We start from the raw sequence: 7,231 nt of genomic DNA, 5'->3' as shown, positions 1-7,231 counted from the left end.
TAAGTTCTTTCTGTCAGATGTTTTGATCACAATGATGCAACAGCAACAAGAACGTTCATTCACCACAAAGTTAAGAGATGTAATTTCCCTTTTAGCACTGAAATTGTTTTTGCAAAGCAGTACAAATGGTGCTTTGAAAAAATGGGTAAAGAGTGTTACTATACTTGTAGTAACACACACACATACACATGGTATTGGGGAAGCATGTTTCATCTATGGTTTTTGTTTACAGAAAATGGGGAAAATATCAGTTTGGCTTTTGAAACATGGCCTTCAGCAATTGATTTCCTTTATTCTGCTCCAGTACTTAGCCTGTAAGTATAAAGTATTGCTGAGTTGTTATGCCTAGTGAGTTAAGGACAGTGTGACTCCATTAGAGTGAGATTGAAAATCCTGAAGAATAGAATAGCATAGACCACTCAGGACAGACGATGCTGATCATCTACGCTAGACATTTTTTTTTTACATTCTGTTCAGTGCTATAGCTTCTAGCCACATGCAGTTACTTAAACATGAATATAAATTAATAAAGCATAAAAATATATCCTTTACGTGCTCTAGCTACACTTGAGGGACTCAGTAGTATAGCCACATCTGGATATGACTCTGTATTTTAAAGCAACAATTTAGACCAAGTCTTATAACTAATACCTGTTTTGTGGTAGAGGATGTCACTATTATAACATTGTATAAATAACTGGAAACATTTCACAAAGAACCCACATTTCTCTTCTTTTCAATCAAGTGTAAACAATTCTATTTCAGCCTACTATGTATGTGTTTGTATGATTCTGTATGTGGACTTCGAAGGTTTTGGTGTGAGGAAAAAGAGGGGATTTGGTTAGTATGGATGAGGGAGGTCCTTTGTATAGGTTTTTTTTTCTTTCCTGATAGACCCAAAAGAAGAAATACACATTGTACTACAAAGAACAAGTTATGCAAAATAAAAACTCTATTAACTATGATGATCTCTCTGGTTTTATCTTCCCTTACACAATGTATGTCCCTGTGTGCAGCTGATGATTAGTGGAAATTAAGACTAGGGCTGGTTTGGTGGGTTATTTGGTAGCTGAGTCTGTTGGGGGGGTGTGGTCAGAAAACTCACAGTATGAGTTCAATGTCATCCTTGGCTACATAGTGAGTTTGAGGCCAACTTGACTCTTTCTCTCTCTCAGAAGCCCAGAAAATATGGTACACATAAAAACATGTTCATGTCTTCCCACAAAGTGCCTTCTTTTACTACAAATGTTTCATGACTTGTTATAAGGTTTTGGAATAAGATGACTTGGGATCATGTAGAACAATATACTGACAGTGGAAGGGACTGGGGAATTACTTTATATCTGGAACTATGTTTGCCACAGTAGTGGCATTTGGCAGATGTATTTGTATATTCTCTGTCTTTCTTTGTCTCTATTATTCTCTTTGTCTCTCTGCTTTGAAACTGTAGCTTAAGCAATACTGAAGCACTATTTGTAAAACTAGTGTATGAAAGTAAAATAAAGGCACTCATTTGAGTCAAAGCTGGAGTTATAAGATCAGAGTTTACTGTAGCTCTATCCCTTTTTGAACTAGGATATAATAACTTAAATATTATGATTGTCACTTTTTCCAATTATAATGAGTAAAACTAAGAGGGAGGTGATATTTGTTCATCACTAGGATGAGAATTAAAGTGGGATAATGTAAGTTAAAGGTCTTGCAAACTGCTACAAAAATAATCTTTTGATTATTTCCTAGTAGCAGGGGAAATCCCCCAGGGATGTGCTCATAAATTATCATTGGCCTCTTTCCTTTATCTCATCAGTAACCAGTAAATTCTTTAGAAACCAAGCAAAATTTGTTTAACTACTTGAATTGTGGCTTAGTCCTTAATCTAGCTTCTCCTCTTTTGTCAAGAAGCCTTGGCTTTCAAAAAGAAAGTACCAGCAGAAAGGCACAGGATGTAGTCTACTATGAAAGGCACCGAGTTCAGTTAGTCCTTACAATAAAGAGTTTATAATATATTTGAAAAGATAAGATATGTATCTACATCTTAGGGCTATGGCTGTAGCTCCCTGTAGGGTGCTTGTTTAGCATGTACAGGGTTTTTTGTACTGTCTCTAGCACCAAAGTGGAAACAGAGCTAGACCTTAGCAAAAAGTTTGAATTCAATTGAGTTTTCAAAGATTGGGGTTTTTTTTGTTTGTTTGTTTGTTTGCTGTTTAGAACTACTCCCCCAAAGTATGGAACAGGAGATAATAGGAAGAGAAGCCATATTTCAAGAGATTGAGTACTTTAGTGGATAGTTAACACCTTAAACTCTGGAGGTAGATCTGGCCTAAATGTTCTTTTTTTCATTGATGAATTGTGTTTTGGATAACCAATTAAACTTCTTAGCTTTTCAGATCTCTGGCTTACAAAATCGAACTACTGTCTTATGAGGCTTAAATGTAATATTTTCTGTCAAAAATTACATTTCCAATAAATGTAACTTTTGGTTCACGTTATAGTTCTTGTTCTTTCAGAATTATTTATATTCTAAAAATTTCAGCCTTTAATTAGAGAGTATCTCAAAGAATGACTTCTAGTTTCAAGTAGTAAGAACTTTTCCACATCTTGGACTTGGTGGTTTGGTAATATTGGACATCGATTAGAATTCAAAATAAGATCTCAATTTTCAAAAATAATTTTACAGCCACTTGATTTTGGGGGGTATATTTTTGCATACAGATGATCAGCAATGATTTTATTTATCATTAGTTCTTAATAAATATGTGTGTCTATATTCTGTCCAGAGACTTCTTACTCTTGGTCAGATCGAGTCTAGACTGTATGATTGAGATTTTTACCTTAATTAAAAGAAAGAAACCGTAAATGAAGATTTTTCATTATGGATTTTAAAAATCAGAAAATATGATGTGTGTCTCACAGGGCTCAACTGGATCTCTAGATGCTTAATTGGTTTGCTTATAAAATATCAACTCAGTTTGTTTAGTTTCATTATTTTTGACTTGGCACATGCCAGTGTGCATCAATCTCAAATATATTTAGATTACAGGGTGGTATTTCCTATGCATATAGAAAATGTGGGTAAAACCATTGGGGTAACTAACAGATGATTGGTTTTTAGTTGAACACGGTCCTCATGAGACCAGAAAAAAAAAAAAAGAAAATGTTGAATGCCCAATAAGAAGTGAAAGTTTATTTGTTAAATCTCTTAAAACAAAGTTTGAACTGTTACCTTTCTCTTTCTCAATGTTAAGCAAATATGGTTTGAGAAAAGTATTTTGAAGATGGGAGCACATAATTATGAGATTATTATTTGCTGCCATTTTAGTGTTGGCTGTGGTGGTTTTGAACTTTCTCTCTTGCACCAAAATGTTATGGGTTTCTCTTTCCTCTGAAAGAATTCTTACCTGCTTTTATTTCTAAATGAAACACATTCTTGTTTTTAATAGCTATTCTTCTCTAGGCTTTCTTGAGTCCAGTATTCATGACAAGCAAACAAACACATCAACTCCAGCCATGAAAAGTCATGTTTCCTAGATTGAAAACACTGTCTCATTTGATTTCTTCTGAGTTTTTAACTGTCAGTTCTTCCCTTCCTTCCTGTTTTACACAGGAAGTGCTGATAGCATTCTATATAAATAAGTATCCCACATTTCGTAACTGCTGCCTCCTTTCTTAGCTTGGAGAATGCTACAGAGAGCCTTGTTGCACTTAGAGACCCCAGGAGAGCCAATGTGAATGCATTCTTATACAAAGAAAGCTGCCTAGAAACATGGCAGGGACAGCCCTGAGAAAAATTAGGGAATAAAAAGAGCCTTTGACTTCTCTTCCATGTAGAGCTATCTTTTCTTTCTTTTACTCTTTTTGGTTTCCAACCGTGCAGTGCTTCTATTCCTTTTAATTTTGGTTTCTTTCGGCAGTAAATATTTGTTAGGAAATTACTTTTTGTTCTTGAGTTACAATACACAATTGGAAAAAGGTTCCCTAATAATTGCTACAGAGTACATTGCACCATTTAAGTGCAATTTCCACTTTTGATTTTTGACACATCAGAAACAAATGCAATCATTAACTTGAATTTGTGCAATTTATTTTCTTTAGACCATTAATGGTGTATCTTTTTCTTATTTATTTATTTTCCAAACATTGTTCCTTGTCTCACTGGGTCCCTTCCCCTACCACCTCTCTCCTTTTCCTCTGAGAGGGTGGGACCCCTCTGGGAATTTCCCCACTCTGTTACATCAAGTCTCTGCCAGATTAGATGCATCCTCTCCCACTGAGGCCAGACAGGGCAGCCATGAAAACTGAGTTACCTGTCTGCTATATACATACCTGGGGGCCTTATTCCAGCCTGTATACGTTCTTTGGTTGGTGGCTCAGACTCTGAGATGTCCCAGAAGTCCAGGTTAGTTGACTCTGTTGGTCTTCCTGTGGAGTTCCCATCTAGTTCTAGGCCTTTGATCCCTCTTTCAACTTTTCCATAGGTGTCCCCACTCTCCATCTAATGTTTGGCTGTGGGTTTCTGCTTCTGTTTCCATCCTTAATGCTGTATCTTATCTCTGTTATGTTACTTATTTAAATGTTTATTAATGTCCTTCCATAGCTCAGCTGGGTGAGCACAGTATTGTAGAGATGTCTCTTTGAAAGTCCATTGAAGGTAATATTACAAGAATTTATACTCATCCATTCATTTAAAATAGTCTTGTCTTTCATGTTAACTTTCATGGCAATATTGATATGGTGTTTATAACTACTTATCACTATGTAGCTTTAAATCTCTGAAAACCAAGAAAAGAAGAAGAAGAAGAAGAAGAAGAAGAAGAAGAAGAAGAAGAAGAAGAAGAAGAAGAAGAAGAAGGTGGCAACAACTACAACTACAACAAAGAAGACGACTTTTAACTTTGGAATGTTGGAGATTTTAAAAAAGTAACTCTTCAAGAATATTATACATCATCTTTTGAACAAGTTCACCTCCATAACTCCACCAAGACTGATGTCCCAAGATTGACTCTTTTTCTGAGGCTAACTCTATATTACAGCTATATCAGATTTTGTGTCATATTCATTAAGTTATAATTTGCAATATATTTTAATTTGTACTATTTAATATTAAACATTCTTGATTTGAACATTGGTTAAAACAAGAAATCATGACAATGTAAATTTTAATCGCTGTTTTCTTTTTAAGGTTTAAATTGTTGTAGTATTTTTGTTTTGTTCTATGTACCACATTATTTATATTTTCTATGCTTAATTTTCAAATGGTGAGCTTTCTACCTCTCAATATACTTAGTATTATTATAATCATAATATAGCCCTGCCCCTTTTTCTTTTAGCTGCCAGAGCCATCTTCACAAATGACTAACACAAAGTGAAAGAGGAGGGGCACTTGCTACATCTTCTCTAGGCCTTTTAGGAAATCTGGAGTTGTTCCTTTGGCCACACACATGTGAATCTATAAGAAGGGCAATTTTGTAGACATTAAGGGAATGGGAAGTGTTCAAAAAAGGAATGCCCAGCTCTCTTCTGATCTCTTTTGCCTCGCCGATAGAAGAAAGATGATGAAAGGAAAGTCGTCTTTTGGAAAGCATCACAATAAGATGCAAAGGCTGTGACGCTACAGTGGCACTAAGGGCTAACACCTTCAGAAGTCGACTTGTGGCCAAGCACAAGAGAAAGTATAATTGGAGTGCCAAGAGTAAGAGACAAAACAGCACCTGGACTGTGCAGATGAGGTACCGCATTATGTATTGCAGATTCAGACATGGATTCCGTGAAGGAACAACACTTAAACCCAAGAGGGCAGCTATTGCAGCATGCATCCAGTTCATCTTGAGGATTTCAGTCAGTCATAAAATAAATGTTCTGATTTCAAGAGAGAGAGAGAGAGAGAGAGAGAGAGAGAGAGAGAGAGAGAGAGAAGGAATGCCCTATAAATGTTACCATGGCAAAACCGGAAGAGTCTACAATGTTACCCAGTATGCTCTGGGCAGTATTGTAAACAAGCAAGTTAAGGACAAGATTTTAGCCAAGAGGATCAATGTGTGGGTTGAGCACATCAAGCACTCAAAGAGCAGAGACAGATTGCTGAAGCAGGTGAAGAAGAATGACCAAAAGAAAATGAAAGCCAAAGAGAAGGGCACCTGGGTTGAGCTGAAGTGTCAGCCTGCGCCACTCAGAGAAGCACACTTTGTGATGAATAACGGAAAGGAACCTGAGCTGCTGGAGCACATTCCATACAAATTCATGGCCTGATGTACAAAAAAGAAATAAAGGATCTGGACTGCAAAGTGTTTCTTTTAGGTTAAAATGTGCTGTCTTCTACATGAACGAAAATGTTAAAGCAAATTTTCATTGTCTTTTCTTTTCAAATTTTACAAACGGTCCCTGTAAATGATATGGCTTGGTGAGCAGAAAATATACTCTTGATTAGAAAATAAAAAACAAAACCAAAAAAAATAACTATAATATATACACAAAGGGCATGTAAGGTATAGTAATTATTATTATAATAACAACACAACAACAACAATAATAAAAAAGCCCTGACAAAGCATTATGATATGAAGAACCAAAAATACCATTGGATTTTTTTATGTGTTGACCATCTACTGCTGGATATAGGACCAACCCTTAAGAGTGGTTTGTATACTAGTGTGACTTTGTTAGAGAAAAATAAATTTTTTCTTTGTGAGCAGTTAACAATTGGAGTTAGCTTCTTGGTTAGGAATGTGGGCTGGTTCCACTCCCCCCACACTTAGTGCTGGGACCACATTTGTGAGTTCTTATGTACATCAGTCCTGCTGTGTTTAGAAGGTTGTGTTTCCTTGGTGTTTTCAATTTCCTTTGGCTCTTACACTCTTTTTGCCTCCTCTTCCACATGGTTCCCTGAGCCCTGGGGGGAGGGAATTGATGGAGACCTCCCATCATGAGTGTTCCAAGGTTTCTTACTATCTTCACATTGTACAGTTTAGGATCTCTGTATTTGTTCCCATGTGCTGCAGAAGGAAGATCTCTGATGATTGCTGAACAGGACATACTGCTCTATAAGTATAGCAGAATGTTGTCTGACATCATTAGCAGAACAATAGTATTTCGGTCTATGCCTTATCTAGTCTCAGGTCCTTGGCCACACGGGCAGTATTAGGGATTGGTTCCTCTCATAGAATGGGCTTTAAGTCAAATCAGATATTGGTTGGTTACTACCACAAGCTTTGTGCCACCATTGCACCAGCACATC

At 36.4% G+C, this 7,231-nt stretch overlaps 1 pseudogene; it reads left to right on the top strand.

Moving 5' to 3' along the window:
* The first annotated feature begins 5,348 nt into the window (after nt 1–5,348).
* Nucleotides 5,349–6,246, top strand: LOC114640927 (annotated as a pseudogene).
* Nucleotides 6,247–7,231: the final 985 nt, after the last annotated feature.

This window comes from Grammomys surdaster, unplaced genomic scaffold (assembly GCF_004785775.1).
Source record: "Grammomys surdaster isolate TR1022 unplaced genomic scaffold, NIH_TR_1.0 61, whole genome shotgun sequence".
In the NCBI taxonomy this organism is placed as follows: Eukaryota; Metazoa; Chordata; class Mammalia; order Rodentia; family Muridae; genus Grammomys; species Grammomys surdaster.
This window is presented reverse-complemented; position numbering and strand designations above follow the sequence as displayed.